We start from the raw sequence: 20,013 nt of genomic DNA, 5'->3' as shown, positions 1-20,013 counted from the left end.
GTACTTATGTGCTACTATTTTAATGTTAATTATTTAGTGCATGACTAGAAAGGAGTTTTATTTTCCACTTTTCGAATGAAAGGTCCATAACCATAGTACACGTTCTCTCTTATTCTAAAGTAATATGCCTCAAAATTGATTAGTGTCTCTTTTTGTCACAAGTTGCACTACTTAGTATGTTCATTCCTGTAAAAGTTACATCCCGACATAGTATATGAATATTTGTTCAAGAAATATGTGCTTTAATTTACTTTGAAATGGTCATGTACATTGAAAAAAAGTGAATCCCGCGGGGTAGCGATATGCTATCGTACCAAAAACGCATAGCAAGGCCACTAGTGGCCCAAAAGAGAAAACTAGTTAAGCCCACTACATGTGCATGCACTAGAAAAGTAGCAAGAAAATGTGTAAAACAATTATTGCTTATTTGACATCCCGATTTTCCAATTCTATTTTCAATAAATTGAGACGGGTATTTCATTGGCACGCATATAGTTCTTTTCCTTGAGTCGGCCACTCATGTGAAAACTAGTCTATCGGGTGAAGCTGTTAAGAGTTTCTAATGCATTAGACTCGAGAATTTGACCAGAAAGTGACCTTTCGACCGAGCTAATCTGTAGGGTCATTACGGCATAATTAAAAATCGATTAAAGACCGGAGATAGGTCAACTCAACAGAGGCATGTGATCGAGTGTGGGTGATTCCACCAGATCGCACAATTCTTATCGATCGACACTAGACCGACTTTTCTATCGATTGGGTACCCTATGTTCGTATTTGAAACCTTGAGATTACCTCGATAGCCGAGAGTCGCCGATGTGTCAAAGATGTACATTGTGGTTTGATCAACCACAGGTCAAATGCACGAAAATTTCTAAAAGCTACCCGGTAGATTAGGACGCTCTAATATCATGCCAGAGTGAAATGAACCGTGAAATTGAGATCGAATTCAGAAATTGGAAGTCTAGGTATGTCACAAATCATTTTAGGAATATTGACTCATCTTTGGAAGACTTTTCGTGCAAGCCGACTTTTTCAGCAAAATAATCAGAGAATGGCTAATTTGGCTCGACAAATTAGTAGGCCCGCCTTTGGTCGCACTTTTGGGACTTAAGTTGGTTCTACGGACAAGTGAAGATGTGAATTGAAGTGCAGTGACATTGGATTAATTTTATGGACTTCAATTGGACTCAATTGGAAGAGAATTGATGAGAATTGAAGAAATTGGATGTACAAGAATTGGACCAATGTGGAAAATGAAAGTGCAACCATTGAAGAAGTTGTGGAGGACTTGGGTGAGTGGGAAGTGATGTCACATGAGGTCATGGTGGGCCATGTTTGTGGGGCCAAAGAGAGAGAGAAAGAGAGAGAGAATGTGAGGGAAATTGGTCTTCTTCTTCCTCCCTTCCTCTCCCGTCGATGCTCTCTCCCCCATCTTCTTCTTGGTCTTCTTCGAGCACCAGCAGCAAGGGAGAACGTCGAGCAAGCCACTCGGAGCCACCCGTCACGCCTCACGCCGCCGTTTGCACCGCCGAGTTGCTCGCCGTCCGCCCGCACCACCGCCCTCGTCACCGTCGCCCTCTCTCCTCCATCTCCGGTTCTGCTCGAAGACCCAGCGGATCGAGACGCCGGAGCAGCCCGGCTAGCTATTGGACCATCGTCTCGCGCCTCCGCCCTTCGCCGTTCGCCGCCGGATCAGCTGGCTCGCCCGTCGCACTCAGTCACCAGCCCTGCGAGCTCCCTGCTCGCCTCTGTGGTTTTGCGAGTTCAGCAACGTCCAGAGCTGCGTCCGGCGTCGCTAGCTGCCGTTCGCCGTTGCCAAGGTCGCCAGAGTCCCGCCTGCAGCCGCCGAGACCAGCTGTTGCCACCGCTGGTTCTCCTTCGCTCAATTAGTACCGGATCTGCCCCCAAACAGCAGCTGGAAAATGGGTATTTCAACTTGGTTTTGGCCCGTTTTGGCCGCCTTCCCGAGCCCGGATGCTCGGCCCGCCTTGAGGAAAGTCGATCCTCGTGTCGTCCTCGTCGTTTTGGTCCGATCGGTTCGTTAATCGGGTGAGTTTAGCTCACTAAACCTTGATTAGAGGGTTAATGATGCTTTAGGTGTGCTTAGTTTATGTTAAGTGTTATTAGGTGGTTAGTTTAATTTATTTAAGTGTAGATTATATTAAAGTGCTTAATTAACTTAAAATGTGTTTAATTTAAGGTTAAGTGAATGTTTATATTAATATAAACCTTGATGTGACATAAAGGAATTTACTTTTGATTTATTTAAATATCTCGAAATTATTAAATAATTTAATAATATATTATGATCCGAAATTATTAAAATATTATTATTTAAAATAAATTTAATTATTTATTAAATTCCAAAAATTTTGTAAGGACCCTAAATTCTCATAATTTTGTGCCGGTCTTTGTTGTGTAGTCAGATTTTGAAATTGATGATTTGATATTATAAATTGAGTGTGGATCGTGAAAGATATGGATATTATTATTTAATTAATTTTCGTAATAAATTTAATCATTTAATAAATTCTTAACATTATTTTGGAACCTTATTTTCTCAGAATTTCGTGTTGATTGCTGCTATGCATTTAGAATTTGGATTTGATGAATGGATGTGGCAAATTGAGTGTTGATTGTGATAAATAGGGATTTTATTCATAAAAACCCAAGTGTTGGGTTTTGATGCAAAAATTGGATTTTAATGATTATATTAAGTAGTGGGGTTTGAAAAAGTGAGATATTGGCTTTCTGGTTCGAAATTAGTGTGCCCCCACACACGTGAGTAATTTCTGGAATATTTTTAATATGAAGAAAAATGGCCGGGATCACTATTTTAAGTGAAAACATTGAGTGAAATATAAAGTGTCCTGGGGCCGGATATGCTTTGGCTATGTGATAACTAAGAGGAATCGTCCTGGGCTGTTGAGCCAAACTTGCCCCTATATGGGATGCCCACGCGGTGGATGCCGATCGCAGTAGAGGCTGGGCCGACTGGATCGATGCTCCTTCGGGAATGCCGTCGACGTAGTGACGAAGCCGTGCTCCAAGGGGGGAGGCGATGCCTGGCATTACTGTTAGAAGATAGCCGAACTGCGAGTAGGCTATGCCCTTGTGTGACAGTGAATAATAATTGGAATGCGTGCTCGGTGCGACTGTGATTTATATGAAAGTGATGGCGTTCCAATTGTTTGAATTATTATTACTACTTGAGATTGTGTGATACAAATTGTGCTAACATGCAAGAAGGAATTGAGGCGAGGTAAGTTCTTTGTATGATGTGGCTAGGCCACCCTTGGGTGTGTTTTCTTTGTCATAGGGGTTTAGGGGGTTGAACTTGTGACAGTCTGATTTTCCGCTTCTATTTTCAATTAAATAAATCGGGCTTTTCGTCGACGTGCTTATAGCGCTATTCTCTGAGCTGATCACTCATGAGATAACTTGACTAATCGGGAAAGTTATTAAAGGATTTTGATGCAACAGACTTGAAAATTCAACCAGGAATCGACTACTCGACCGTGTTAGTCTACAAGGATCAGTTCGGCACAGTCGAAAATCTATCAGAAATCGGAAATAGGTCGATTCGATAGAGATAAAATTAGGCTTTGGTGATTCCAACTAATTACAAATTTCTCATCGATCGGCACTAAATCGAATTTTCTGTTGTTTTGGTACCCTGTGCTCGTAATTGAAACCTCGAGATTTTTCACGACAATCGAGAGTCGTCAATGCATCGAAGATGTACATTGTGGCTCGGGAATAATCTACCACAGGTCAGTTGCACCGAAAATTCCTAAAAACTAACCGATAATTTAGGTTGCGCTAAAATCACATTTGATTGAAATTAACCGAGGAAATGATGTCGATTACAGAAATTAAGAATTGTCACGTGTCACAATTCATTCCAAGGACATTATTGCATCTTCTCAAAATTTATTGATGATGGGAATTGTTCACGAAATGTGCAAGATTAGCAAATTAAAAGAGCAAGGGAATTGCCACATTTTAAGTAGGATTTTAAGGCCTCTAATGTGAAGCAATTTAAGAGGTATTATAAGTTGTTACTAAGGGACTTGACCCTATTGAATTAGATGTTAGATTGGTAATTAAAGAAAGAAGAGAAGTCTCCTCAAAAGGAAATTCGTATGAATCCCTCTCTCCTACAATTTCACCTCAATTTCCTTGGTATTTAATGGAGATGGATTTGGAAAAGAGAGTGGGACCTAAGGTAGTAATGGAGAGCCAATTTTCCATGGAATTTGGGGCCAAAAGCATAAAGTAAATGCTGAGTAACTTCCAGGCCTTTACTCCCCACCTTCCTCCTCTCTTCTTGCCGTAGGAAACCGAAGTGCAGCAGCAAATGGGCTGCTTTCCTTTTTACTTTTTCCCTTTTCTTTCTTGTTCTTTATTTTTCTTTCCTTTCTTTTCTCTCAGCCGAAGGGTCTTAGTCTTCTGCTTTACCCTCTTTTCTTTTTCTTCCGCACTTATTTCTTCTCCCTTGCTGCCGTGCACCTGTCTCTCTCTTTCCCTTATCCAGCCTTACAACAATTTCCTTTCCCTTTCACAACCATAAAAAGTCTTGTCTTCTTATTTAAGTTAGTTTTATTCGGCCATTCTTGCTCCCCCTTCGACGACAAAGCAGCGACTGAACAGCAAGGTCTCGAGCGTTCCTCCCTTCTCAAGAAAATCCGGGACTTTGTGTGCTGCTGTGGTGGTCGCTCAACGACACCTCCAGCCGTTGTGCCGGGTCCAAATCATCGTCAAAAACTTCCAGGGCTGTCCTTGTGTTGCCGTCTGGCCACAAGTGAGGATCGCCATTAGTTTCGGTGGTGAGTTGTCTTTTAAATCTGGACTAGGGGTTGAGTACCTCTATTAGGAATTTGTACAAGTTAGAAAGATGTAGATGACGTTATATGTGGATGGATGTTGGTTAGGGATGTTATGATGGCCATAGAAAAGCTTAGATAGGGTTTAGAGAGCGAGACAAACGTCGTGGACGAAGATTCAGACTAGAACAGTAGCTGATTTCTGAAACAGTTTCTAGGACGTGTGTGTTTTGCTAATTTCGTAGACAACTGTGTATTGCGATTTTGAAGGAATTTTATTCTGAAGAAATTTTTTTAGATATCCTAAATAATAACATATATTTTTCTCAGAATTTTTAGAATTTAAAAAGATGACGATTTTTATGACGTCATCCTTGAAGCAGTAATTCAGACAGTTCTGTAAACCGTGACTTGTTATGATTCCGAGGGTTGTTACTGACCTTTAGAGGTTGAATTTCTAATCAATTTATTCATGAAAGTTGTTCTTTATAACTTTTAGTTTAACATACTTGAATTTCAAATCAAACGGACTAGATTTCAACCCAAAAATGAATTGATTTTGATGAGTTAGGTTCTCTGGAACTGGACCTGATTTTTGTCCTGGATAGAAAGAATTTCTGGGCCGAATCTAGAGGAATCTGGATCTCGGTGTCTCCATGAAAAATGTTTTTTTTTTTTGTATTTTCAAGCACGTGTCCAAATTTGAGAATTTTTCGAGCTCATACAAGTGGGTTTCTGACTTCGAATTTGGGAGAGCGTAATTGGACTATTTTCTGTGAATTTGGGTTAGTAAGAGTGTATGTTTGTTTTGAAGTATTCTTATTATGAAATTACTTAATTGAGACTATGAATGCTATGTGTAATTGATTATTGAAGTGTGACATTGATCATATGCATTCATGGCATGAGATTCCACCACGAGCCTTTGGGGCCGGGCGATGCTCCTTTGGGAATGCCCCACGTCAACGGATGCCGTTTGCAGTAGAGGCTGAAGCGATGCTCCTATATGGAATGCCGTCTAGATGTAGACGATGCCGCGCTCGACGGTGCGAGGCGATGCCTGGTTATACCGGAAGACATTGAAATCATTCGTGACACATGAAATGCCCGGTTATGCCGAAAGACTGTTATCTGAGCATTGAAATCATTCGTGACACATGAAATGCCTGGTTATGCCGGAAGACTATTATCTGACACATGAATGGGTGAAAGTGAGGGACCTAATTAAAAGATGGAACTGTGTGGTGCGGTATGGGACATGCTATAATGGTTTAGTCTGGTAATTGGGGGCCCGGGTAAGTATGTGACATTTATGTCCGTACATATATATATATATATATGTGTTAAAAGTATTTTGATGATATATGATCTCGATATCTTATGCATGATTTAATTGACACTAACATGCATGAAAGTACTGGTATTAAGAAAGTGTGAGAAAGGCGATTAGATTGCATGTTGAGTGTACCCTTCTCCTAATCTGGATTTAGGGGATTTACTTGCTGAGATGTGATCTCACCCCTTAGTGGGCTAACATTTTTCAGGTCCCTAAATGGAGGAAGGCCAGGTCGTGTACAGTCAGTCGCAGTAAAGGAGGAATATGACTCTCGCTATCTCTTTCCAAGTGATGACAAGTTTTCCATCAAGACTGGATGTAGGGTGACGGCTCACCCCCGAGAGATCGAGAAGTATGGTAGTAGTAAACCCCAGTCTTGTTGGTAGAAGCTTAGTTAGTGGGTAATCAAACAGCTTCACTTTTTGTATTAGACCTTGGGGTGTTAAAGTGGTATATATATATAAGTACTGTGATGTTGTAGGTGTGGCTTGTGAAAAATGATATCCTACATTTCTATCCCACTATTTTGTTGTATGGAGATTGTTTTACGTTTCCGCATGTGCAAAATAATGAATGGGTCGGCAAAAATTCCTAGGATGTTGCAAATTTTAAATCGACCATTGAGGGATGTGCATGTGCCCGGGGTTCGGGTCGTGACAGAACTTGTTGAGACATTGTCTCATCCCGTTTTGGGGATTACAATTTCAGGTCCCTAGTGGACGGAGCGGCTAGATAGCTTTGGTTGGCATTAAGGAGTTGCGGAGGCGAAGTCATAAGGATTGGAGAATGTGTCATGCTAGTTGGTTTTAGGATAATTCCCCTTTTGTCGAGCTGGTCTATTTTGTAGACAGTCCAGTGTTGTATTTAAACCCTTTGTGTTTGTAAATGAGTGTTTGGTATTACGATTGATTGCCTGCTTTTCTATCCCAAGTTAAATGTAGTCAGGGGATTTGTTTCGCTTCCGCATGCGTAATAAAATGAATGGGTCGGCGACATATCCTGAGATGTCGCATATTTGATCGACCGCAGTGGGATGTGCGAGCGCTTGGGGTTCAGGGCGTGACAGCTTAATAAGCTAGCGGATGATAAAACTCACCCGATCGGAATGAGCGGAAGGTGAAAGTTTTGGTGTTTTCTCTCGTCGTGTAGAGTTTCTCCTACCAGTATGGTAGCTTAATACATCAACCCTAATTGTCTTCTTCTTCCCCTTTCTGACTCTCAACCATGCCAATTTCTTCCATTCTCGCCCCTTTTTACCTTCTCTCTCTGTCACGCCCCGATCCTCGGGCACGCATACATCTTTCTACTTGGTCGATTTTTGAATGCGATGTCCCAGGACTATGTATCGCCGACCCTTTCATTTATTAAGCACATGCGGAAACAATTATAAATCCCCAGATAGTAAAACAATGAAATAGAAAACCAGGCCATATTTTTCATATTGAAATCTACAACCAAACCTTTATGCATGGCATTAGACATAGTACTTTACAAAACTATTCCCAACTTCAAAGTCTCACTCTATCTACATATATACAAAGGGTTCACCAAGAGATGGGATTTCAATCCTCATCTGGGTCATACTTAGGATCATCCTGATCATTTTCTGAATTTTCTTCACTGAGTTAACATCCTTCAAGCTCTTCATCATTTTCCGGCTCATCATCCTCTTCTGGTTCCTCCTCCACAGGCTCATCTACGGGCTTGAAATGTTGTCCTACAATCGGGATGAGACTACGTCTCATCAAGTTCTACCCCACCAAGACTCGATTAGGAAACCAATACGCTAACTTGGCTACCTATGCACACACGGGTCAGAGGACTTACCTTGGCCTCAGATTCCACTTGCATATTAGCACAGTTCAATAGGCACCCAAGCAATCACATCACAGATCAATATCTCGATCAATTGACCTAGTCGATTTCATGTCAATCTGACCATTCATCGGTCATTTCAGTTCAATCAATCAGATTATGACATAAGATCAAAGCAATGATCAATCGACCTAGTCGATTACATGTCAGTTGGACCATTTCTAGGTCATCTCACTCCACACTATATAATCTTCAATAGTACACTCAGTCACAGAGCTACAATAATGCTCTCGGGCGTCTATTCGCCAAGGTAATGTACAATAAACACTTTATGTGCATGTTCTTAGGTATTCCAATTACCTTCAACCACTCGGGCACGATACTCAACACACAGAAATACGGCCACGTAGGCACGATCTACGCCACACAAGCATGTTCTACGCCACACATGCATGATCAATTCTCGCCACACAGGCCTTATATATTATCGCCACACAGGCTTGATATATATATTCAGGAATTTACGTGCATCCTCTAAGGCATCCTATATGCCAAAGTGATGTAATAGTCGCCGAGGCACGTCACACAGCATTTCTTCTCATCTTTTATCATACTCGATAAAATATCGTGCGTGGGCACACGGCTGGCCTTAGCCAAAATATAATATTTTCCTTTCCATAACTCCCACATTTTCTATAGTCCATTCAAATATTTTTGGCATTATTAACCGATACCCGGTTATTTCTCAATTAATAACCAACCTTATTGAATTTAGGAATAAATCCCAAATTCACAGATAATTCAATTCAACACAAAATAAAGCTCAATTAAATAAACGCACTGCGCCACGACTATCAGCATCAAATTCCGGTCGTCGGCCATCTCAACCTTAATTTCCGAAATTTAATTAATTGATTAATTAATTTCAAAAATTAATAATTAATTACAATAAATCCAATTTAGCTCAAATTGGAGCTCAATTAAATAAACGAACTTCACCACGATCATCAGCATAAAATTCCGCCACCGCCATCCCGGTTGAATTTTCGAAAAATAAATAAATAATTAAATTAATTTCGAAAATAATATTTAATTACTAGAAATTCCAATTATACCTGAATTGCCAAATTGAAGCCCGATAAGGGTCAAAAAAACTCCCGAGCTACCTTCAATAAATAGTAGACCACATCTACTTGCTAAATGCACACTCGATTCGTCTAATTCGCATAACAATTGACTAATAAACACTAATCCATACTAATCTAACCACATAAACCTAATTAATTAAAACTAATCAACCCTTAAGCATCATTAATATGCTAAGCAAGGATTAGTGAGATTACTCACCGGAATCGCGCGCAACTTGGATCAGTCCAACAGGGACGGCGCGAGGATCGATTCCTCCCAAAACACAACTTGGGTTCGGGGCCCGGAAACGGTCCAAAAGCGAGCCCGAACCAGCTGGATACCCACTCGGCAAGGTGGCTGTGCGGGCTGAAAAAGAACACAAAATAGCAACAAACCACTTCCACAGGGGTGGCAAGGCACGGGGGAGGGCCAATTGAGGTTCGGCGGCGTCGAACAGCGGTTAGAGGTGGCCGGACAAGGGTGGAATAGGGCTGGGCAGAGGCCGAACGGCCAAGACGGCGCACGGCAGGGACGGCGAGGCGTGAAGGGGACGGTGGCGAGTGGTGGCCGCGCGGGTGGGCGTCACGCGGACGGAGGTACGGCTCTGGTGCGGCAACGACGGGTGGCTGGTTGCTGCTTCTGCTTCGGTCCGCTTCTGTCTTCGCACAAACCAGAAAGGAGAAAAAGAAGAAGTCGGTCCGTGGGAGTGGGGGAGAAGCTAAGGTGAACGGCGAGCGGCAGAGCACACGGGCGACGTTCGGGTGGCGGAGCGCGGGCGGCAACGGCGAGCTGCTCCTTTCTTCGTGCGACTTCTGCTTCTGTCTTCCGTCTTTTGTTTCCATTCGAATAGAGGGGGCGAGAGAGAGTGTTGAGGAAGAGAGAGAAGAAGAGATAAGAGAGAGAGAAAAGTCAAAAAGTAAAAAGAAGAGAGAGAAGCCAATTTGAAATTGGCAAAGGGGGTAGGCGGTCGGTGGGGAGGGGAAGTTCACACAAAGGAGAGGGAGAAGAGAGAGAAAAATAAAGGGAGAGAAAAAGAAAATAAAAAAGTAATCAAATAGTAAAAATCCTACTATTCAAATTACTTATATTATTTTCCCTTTCTCTTTTAATTTCTTCCGGTCTTCAATTTTTCCTCCGATAATTTCTTTCTTGAAATTTCGGACTTGTCAATAATTTGACGGACAATGAGACGGGATCCTAAAAATGAATTATGACACGCTCAAATATTCGATTCCCGAAATCGAATTTAATTCCGTGGTTATAATCGATCAGACGTGATTTTAGTCTAATCTAACCAATTAGGTAGCTTTTAGGGATTTTACCGCGGATACATCCCTTAACGGCTTCACCCAATATGCTAGTTAACTCGTGAGTGATCAGCTCGAGAGAAAAAGGACCGTAGGCACGTCGACAAAATGCCTATTTCACTTTATCGAAACGGGGTCGAATTTCAGGATGTCACACTCTCGGCGACAACTTCACAAATGTCTACTTTCGCTTCTTTACCCTACTCGGCACTCGCTTTTTGGTGCCTTTTTCTTCCCCACTGATGCAAGTTTGCCCATCCTTCCTCTTCACCAGACTTGGGTTAATTCTTTTGCCTCATAGTTTCGTTGCCCCTTCTTTCGTCAGGATTAGTCTCTTGCTGTTTGCATGGCCGGGTTTCTGCCCTATTTCAGTAATACCCATCTCAGTTGTAACCCCTAGTTAGGTCATGGAACACGATGATGCCGAGAACTCTACTTGGCTTGCTGCGCTCTCCAATGACTGGGGCGATTATGCTCGGCACAGAACATTGACGTGTGGGATGTCGAGACATCTCCTGCAACACTAGAGGAATGTCAATTGACTCTCATAGGTAAAATCAATTCCAATCCCTCTATTAATTTTCTGGCATTTCAAAGCATTCTGAAGAGGGCATGGAGGATAGAACAGGTGGAAATTTCGCAAAGGGAGGTGGGTCTATATTTAGCAAAATTTAAAGCTGAGGCGGACAAACAGAGAATTTTAGAGGGCGGACCTTGGCTTTTTTCTGGTCATCTCGTCAATTTCAAGTCATGGATTCCAAATAATCCATAGTGATTGGATTATAGAGGACAAATCTGCTATAACCCATGACAGATAAACATACCAAGCCATCGCAAGACGCCACCAGCTCCAGATGCCAGCTAGAATCGTCCATTCTTGGCTCATGAAACTTAACCACCGCGCAATCATCCTCGCCGCGGATGCCGCCATCGAGCAATTCGTAGTCTATGGTCTTGAGGGGCCTGGTCTTGAAGATTCTCTGACTAGAGATTATATCCCCTGCCTTTAGCCTTTCCAGATGTGACTTGGCGAAGCCCCGGTCGGATATTAGAGACCGCCACCGTTTACAGACGAATTTGAATAGCCCCAAGGACTTGACCGACAGCCTCGAGAGTATCTCGATGACGATATCCTCGGCGAGACTTTCAGCCACTGCGGAGGCCGAGGTCCCACTTGATTCGGCAAATGCTCCCTTCATTGGGCAGGTTTTGAGTGAAAGATGTGTTTTCTTTACACTAAGTCAAGAAGCTTACCCAGCACGGAACAAGACGAGGGTTGATCAGGTCTTCTGCCACGGATGGAAACAGGAGATCTCGGGGTCGTCCGAGCCCTAGATCATCTCGGATCCTGGTCTCGCTCGACGCGATCGAGGAGGTGGGAGGTAGAAGACAGAGGGTGAGTGGGGCTCGTTGGCGCGGCGGCCATCGCGTGTAAATTCACACTCTCTCTCTCTCTCTCTCTCTCTCTCTCTCTCTCTCTCTCTCTCTCGTGGCTGGAAAAGTACTTTCTTCTTCACATGAGCTGCTGGTATGCTAAATATCAGAGGGTGAGAAGCACATTGCGCATGATTACAATCACGATTTATGCGATTCACGACATCCTAACAAAAATAATTACAGACCAAGGCGTGTAACAAAAATTATGGACATTCCAATTTGATTATTTCATGACGGAGGATCTGTATACTTCCTCAATGCATATGTTTTTTTATTTCATGCAGAAAGAATAAGTTCCGTTTAACTGCAAATTTAGAAGAAATGAATTGCAGAAAGCACAATAATGAAGTTACTAATCAATGACCACATCTCACAATAGACTCTTGACATTATCTATTTTCAAGATGGCTAGATACCTTCACGAAAAAGGAAACTCGAATGAAGATGGTAAAACCAAATCCACTAAAAGAAGGCTTTAGATTCTTGATGACTCACAGCCAAGATAGGGAGAAACAGGAGTTTCACATAGAAAGCTTATTTGATACTGTTGTAGCCCCGGATGGGATAAACCATATAGATAGTTTCCTCCGGATTGAATAGAATTATCTGGTACACATCAATCTAGAAGACAATTTTTCCACTCTTTGTCCACGTGAGGGGGATGAGCCAGTATTTGTACCTAGGTATGCCTTCAGTCGAGATATTGAACATTTTTGTCCACGATCCTCCTCTCTCGTACTCTTTTGTTATCCATGCCTTGAAAAGGTCATTATTGGTGTCTTGGTAGATGAACAGATTAGCCCCGTGAATACTAGGTCCCTCGAAAAATACATCCCCACCTATTTTAGGGATTGAAAGTACCTGGTGGAATTTCTCTCTCGCCAAATCAAATAATATAATTGTAGTCTCTCTCTTGTTTCGGCTATGGTGAACCCCAAGGCAGTGTAAGGCCCCTTTCCATAAACTCCTCGGTAGTTGGTGAGGTGGCATTCTTGTTGGACTTGTATCATCCTCCAAGCATTGGATTTGAGCGAGAATGTCGCCATCTAAACTTTTTTAGTTCTGTCGCCTTGTACTATTTTACAATCATTGGATGCAAAGACGTATCCAAATCCATGGCAGCGCTCTGAGTCCTATAACAAGATCGGAATTGTGCAAATTCCTTGACTCCTTGGTGGTTGGGTTATATAGGAGGAGTCCGCCGCAGACAACGAAACAGACCAATCCATCGCAAGACCCCACAAGATTGGGCTGCTAGCTAGGATCATCCATTTTCGACTCATGAAACTTCACCATTGAGCTACCATTGTCGCCACCAATGCCGCCGTCAATCTCTTCATAGTCGTCTTAAGGGGGCTGCTCTTAACGATTATCTGGCAAAGAATTATATCTCCTGCTTTTAGCCTTTGTAGATGCAACTTGACAAAGCCTGGGTCGGAAATTAGAGATTGTCACCGTTTGCTTACGCATTTGAATTGCATCAAGGACTTGACTGGTAGCCTCGAGAGTATCTCAATGAGGATATGTCAGTGAAACTTTCAGCCACTGCGCACGCTGAGGTTAGGGTTGTTTCAGCAAATAGTCTATTCATTGGGTGGGTTTTGACGGAAAGATCTGTTTCTTTGCTTTTCGATCTATTGCTTAGCATGGCTTATATACTAAAGCATACTACCAAGTCAAGAAGCTTACTCAAGAATTATACCAAGTAGAGAAGCTTATTGAGTAAGAGTGTCACATCCTAGATTTTCACTTCTGCTGTCAATTAAATAAATCGGGCCTTTCATCAACGCGCCTATAGTGCTATTCTCAGAGCTGATCTCTCGTGAGATAACTAAACTATCCGGGAAGTCATTAAGAGATTTTAATGCAATAGACTTGAGAATTCGACTAAGAATTGGCTACTTCACCGTGCTCATCTGCTGAGATTATTTTGGCATAGTGAGATCGATTAAAAATCAAAGATAGGTTGGTTCGATCGAGATGCGTGGTTAAACATGGATGATTCCACTAAATTGCAAAATTCTTGTCAATTGGCACTAGGTTGATTTTTTTAACATTTTGGTACCCTGTGTTCGTATTTGAAATCTCGAGATTTTCACAACCATTGAGAGTCGCCAATGTATAGAAGAGGTTCATTGTGGCTCGAACAAAATTGACCACAAGTTATTTGCACTAAAAATTTCTGAAAGCTACCTAGTAGCATAGGTCACGCTAAAATCGCGCCAGATTGAAATTAACAGCGAATTTGAATCCGATTTTAGAAATTGAAAGTTCTGTTAATTCACAAATCATTTTGGGAATGTCGACTCAATCTCTGAAAATTTTTCTGTAAACCGAGACTTTTTGAGAAAAGTCGAGGTAAGGTCATTTTGTTTAGAAAATTCAGAGGGCCGTTTTTTATCACGAAATTGGCAATTGAGTGGGTTCAATTGGTGAGGAAAAATACAAATTTGATTGTTGACTCAATAATGGGATTTTTTGGGAGCCAAATCGAGTAGATTCAAGGAGGATTTGGTGTCCAATTTGAGGGAAATCAAATGAAGTTTTGTGCCCCCTTGGACCCAACCTTTGGTCCAACTCAAGCTTCTAGAAGAGGGCATTTTGGTCTGGAAATTGGCTGAAGAGGCCAGCTAGTGTGGTGGGCCAAAGCAAGGGGGACAAAAAGATGAGGAAGAGACCTTGGTGGCCCCCCTCCTATCCAACCGGTCTCCCCCTCCTTCTCCCTCCCCTCTCACCCATCGAGCACCCCATCCTAGCAGCCTAAAGACCTCAGCAAACCCAAAAATCGATCCTTCCTTCTCCCCTCGCCGTCACAACTGCCCGTTGAAGCCGGAGCCACCGTCGAGTCACCGCCGCGCCCCCACGTGCTCGCTTGCTTGTCGCGCATAGCTGCCTTCCTAGTCGCACCGTCTCGCCCATCTCGTGCAACCAGCTTGTCACCGGGAAGTCGTGCGTTGCCGTTGTGACGCCGAGCTGTCACTAGCCACCGAGTTGCCTGCCCGAGCTGCTGCGGTCGGTCCACCTCTCCCGTGCCGGTTTCCGCCTCAACTAGCCAATCGAGTTGTCACACTCCAAACCCCGAGCGCGTGCCCATCCCTCTCTGATCGATAAAATTTTGCGACTTCCTAGGACGAGTCGCTGACCCATTGATTTTTAAGCACATGCAGAAGCAAAAATAAATCCCTTGACAATAATTATCTCAGGATAGAAAAGTAGGATACGAATTCACAAAACATACTTTTATATTCACATAATGTCAAGCACGAGGTCTATGACCAAAAGGCCACAAAAACTAACTTTCCAAAAAGAGCTTCACATCACTTCATCTTGGCTCTCGGTCCTCCACTTGACGACCCTGAAAATATTGTCCCACAACGGGGTGAAATAAAATCTCAGCGAGTCTAAGCTCTAGACCCCAATTAGGAGAGGAATACGCCTATAAGCGTCCTAACCACGCAATCATACAATTAGCATAGAGGACTTACCTCGCGTCAGTTCCACCCTACAGGTCAGCACAGTTCATATACATTATGTATAGAATCGATACATCCAGCAATTGAAACGCATTACTCAACTCAATAAATCACAGGGGTCCAGATTATAGGGCTAAATCGTTATGACTTATCCCATACCATGTCACACAATTTTGTCCCATAATCCGGTGCATCTATTTCACTCAACATGTGTTCCAATTGATAATTTCACCCACTTGAGGGTATGGCCTACTAGAAATTTGGCGGTCTACTGGCATAGCCAGGCATCGTCTCACCCCATTGAGCACGGTTACGTCTCTCTCAGAGACGACTTCCCTGAAGGGGCATAGGTCCAGAATTTACTGCGACCCGAATGCAACCTACTCACAAGTTCGGTGTCTTCTGGCATAGCCAGGCTTCATCTCCCACCATGAGCATGGTGGCATCTCTCAATTAGACGGCTTCCCCGAAGGGGCGTAGGTCCAGAATCTACTGCGACCCGAGTCCCAATTAATGGGTAATGTTCGGCTTAACAACCCAGGATGGTTTCTCTTAACCAACACACGACCACTCAATCTCAGCCCAAGACACTATGCATTGTACTCAAATGCCTCCATTAAAATAGTTATCATAGCCTATTTTCTTCGTATTAAAAACATCCCAAAAATAGTCATGTGTGGATACACGGTCAATTCGAACCAGGAAGACTTATACCTATCTTTTTCAAACCCCACTATTTGATATAGTACTTAAAATTCATTTTCGATGTTAAAACTCGACATTCGGGATTTTCTAAATAAATATCAAAATCCACAAATTTTGAAATTAAATACTCAAAATTCCAATTAGCACTCAATTTGCACAACTAATACTCAATTGCAGAAATTAACCACACCATTGCAATCAATACGAAATTCCGGTCACCGGCTATCCCGGCCTAAATTCCGGAAAAATAATTAATAAATAATTAATTTCGAAAATTAATTAATTAATTCAATTTAATTTCTAAAAATACTAACCTTGGCCAAAATTATTAAATTAAATACTAATACGGACCCGGAAAATTCCCGAACCCTTCTAGATAAACAATATAATTTATTTAGGCCTTAGCTAAACCAGGCTAACCACCTAACATGCTCAATTAAATAATTAAATTTCTAATTTAATTGAACTAACCACCTAATCCCTAATTAAATAAATCTAAACACCCCTTAAATGTCATTAACCTACTAAGTAGAGTTTAGAGTATAAACTCACCGGTAAATTGCGGAAACCGGTTCACCGCGTCGACGACGCGACGGCGGCCGAAATCCAAATTTTCGACGGTGTCGGCAAACACTCGGGTTTGGCCTAAAACGGGCCCAACAAATCTCAGTCCAATATGAGATTTGCTTCTGAATTGGACCAGGCCTGAAGCGGGCTGACTTTGTGGGCTTGGGCCTCAAAATTGCAGGCTTCTGATCTTGGGCTTGGGCTGCAGCTGGGTTGGGCTTACTTCGCAATAAGGTGGGCTTGAAAACTAAATTGGGCTGGAATGTGGACTGGAAAATGGGCTGCTGATTTGAAATCTCGCTGGGCTGAAACGATCCAGCAAATCCCGCAGCTGCGACTGAACACTTCGGTGGACTGTGGGCTCGATGAAACTTGCTGGGCTGCTGAAGCTGAAGCCCACGGCTGGCCTGACTGAAATTGCGTGAAGATGGGATGAAGGCACGGACGATGGGAGCAGCTCGCTGGCGTCGAGCGATGGAGAGAAGATGGGGGCAGGCAGCGTTGAATCGGTGGCTGAGTGAAATGGTGGGTTGCCTCAGTCAAAATACCACTTCGCTGGGTAGGCTAGAATTTGAATGTTGACTGGAGAAGCAGCTATTGGCAGATGAAGGAGCAGACGAGCGTGAAGCGGCCAACGTGAAAGGGGCAGAGGCATGAGCTTCGGTGGTCGCAAGCTGAGGTCAGCAGGACTTCAACAAGGCCTCATCTGTTGACCAAAGAAGATGTGGGCTGGCTGAGGGCGCACGACGGAATTCAGTGGAGAGTGGAATGGTGGTGTTGGCGTGAGAGTAGAGTTCGGTGGGTGGAGGATGAGCTTTGGTTGAAGAGAAATGAAAGAGATGAAATTTGCAGAGGAAAATGAAATGAGAAGTAGGGCAGAGAGAGAGAGAGAGAGAGAGAGAGAGAGAGAGAGAGAGAGAGAGAGAGAGAGAGAGAGAGGAAGGCCGAAGGGGGAGAGGCGGCATCAAACGTGATGGGGAAGCCACGGCTAGGGCCAAAAAGTCAAGCATTTTATCCATTCCATTTAATGCTTGTCCCCTAGATCTTTATGCATAAATATCCCAATGTCTCCCCCTAATACTTTCTTGTAATAAAAGGTCAGTGAAATCTTTCCAGATATGAGGTCTCCGTAGGATGAGAGTTTAACCCCTCAAATATCCATCATTTTCCACCAAATTTGAGTATGTTGTATTTTAAGATGTTAGCTACAAATTTCATGAAGATATCGAAGCCAAAATCGGACTCTAAACATGCATGCAAGCTCACACAACATTCTGACTCGAGCGGATTCAAACGAAAACAGCAACCTTGCTCAAGAACAAGTCATCCAAGCTTCGGTTTTCCTCCTTCCAATCACTCAAATTCGACACAATACCAAACATACATGTAACACACACACATGCAAGAGCAGCAAAGGACCCCAACTTGCCTCTAGACCACACGAACGGCGGCACACGGCGGCGAACACGGCGGACGGACGGCGAGCGACAACGACTCCCTCCTCGGCTTCTCCTCTCTCTCGGCCGCTCTCCCTCTCTCTCGCACAATCTCTCTCTCTCTCTCTCTTTGGGCGAATGGCTAACCGGCCATTCTCTCTCCTCTCTTCCCTTTTTATCTCCCCTAAACCTCATCATTAGTAATGATTAGGTTGCCTCACCAATGGCCAATGCATGCCACCCTTCTTGCCACTTGTCAAAGTTCATGCATAATGGGCTTGGGCTTTTGGCTTGGGCCGGCCACTCTTGGGCCTCCTCTTGGGCTGGTTGACAGCCCCCTTGTGTGGGCCTAATTGGGCCGACTAGCTTGGCCCATCAAGGCTTCGGCCAATGGGCCTAAGGCCCAACCAAATAAAAATTAAATTTTCCCTTTTTCATGATTTCTTCTATAAATTTTAAATTTTAATTTCCACATGGCCAAAGTCTTACGGCATTTTATTTATAGAAATTTAGTTTATAAAGTGCATGGCCAAGCATAGATTATCATCATTAATCTATCTAATTTAAAATCTCATGAACATAAGCACAAATCACCTAATCTTAAAAAGAGACTAATGGCTAAAGCATAAACCATAGGTAATTTCATTACCTAATTAGAGGCTTTAACACACCTTATAGCTTGACTTTGAATTTTGGGATGCCACAAGTAATCATTGCCAATGATGGAGATTTGGGGGAATAAAAGGGAGAGGAGGAGAGAGAGTGGCCGGTTGGTTCCGTCCAAGCCAGAGAGAGAGAGAGAGAGAGAGAGAGAGAGAGAGAGGGTTGCGAGAGAGAGAGAAGGGCGCCGAGAGGAGAGGAACTGAGGAGGAGGAGGAGCCGTCGCTGCCCGTTTGCCGCCCGTTTGCCGCCGTGTGCTCGTCGCTAGCTCGGTTTAGAGGCAAGTTAGGATCCTCTTACTACTCTTGCATGTGTGTGTTGCATGTATGTTCGGAGTAGTGTCGAATTTTGGGTGATTAGGAGGGAGAAACCGAAGCTAGAATGACTTGTTCTTGAGTGATGTTGCTGTTTTCGCATGAACCGCCTGAGCCAGAATCTTGTGAGAGCTTGCATGCATGTTTTGAGTTCGATTTTGACTTTTATTCCTTCATGAAAGTTGTAGCCAACATCTTAAAATACAACATAATAAAATTTGGTGCAAAATGGCGGCGATTTAAGGGGTCAAACTCTCATCCTACGGAGACACTAGATCTGGAACTGTTTTGCTGACCTTGTGGTAGATTTGTGGTTGCATGTTGATTTTCATCAAGAATATCCCTTCAACTTCTTCATGAAACTTGTAGAGAACATTTTAAAGACTAACATACTCAAATTTGAAGTAAAATGAACAAGTATAGCCTAGTGAATCGACTTACTCTTGAAGACGGTAAATCTGGAGACGTGGTACTGGACACCCGAGACTTCATGGACCCATATGCTGACTGTTCTTTAGAAATTTGACTTAGATCCCTTCATGAAAGTTGTAGGGGACCTCTTGAAGTAAAACATATCCAAATTTCAGAGGAAACGAAGAAGAATAAGTGGGTAAAAACTCGATATTTCGAAGATGACTACACTGGACGTTTCGGTATGAGAACCAGAAGCTTTGGACGACTATAGGAAATTATCTAAAACGAATATGGCCTAGAAGTCTTCACAAAAAAATCTAATTTAGTGTCTTAAATATAACCTGGTAAAATTTCATAATTTTCGGAGGTCGTTCGGGTATTTTAATCGAATTATTTCAAAAACTGCACATTCTGTTTTTATCCGAAATTGCATGCTGTATTTGTGTGAATTATAATTTTTGTGTGGAATTCTATTGGCCATGTGTTTTTCATGAAATCATTATCCTATTGTCTTGTCTATCACTTGCCTTAATTTCATGATTTTTGAGAATCATATGGATATTTAATTTAAATATTTTCAAAAATGGTACAA

Source organism: Eucalyptus grandis, chromosome 8 (genome assembly GCF_016545825.1).
Source record: "Eucalyptus grandis isolate ANBG69807.140 chromosome 8, ASM1654582v1, whole genome shotgun sequence".
NCBI lineage: Eukaryota > Viridiplantae > Streptophyta > Magnoliopsida > Myrtales > Myrtaceae > Eucalyptus > Eucalyptus grandis.
This window is presented reverse-complemented; position numbering follows the sequence as displayed.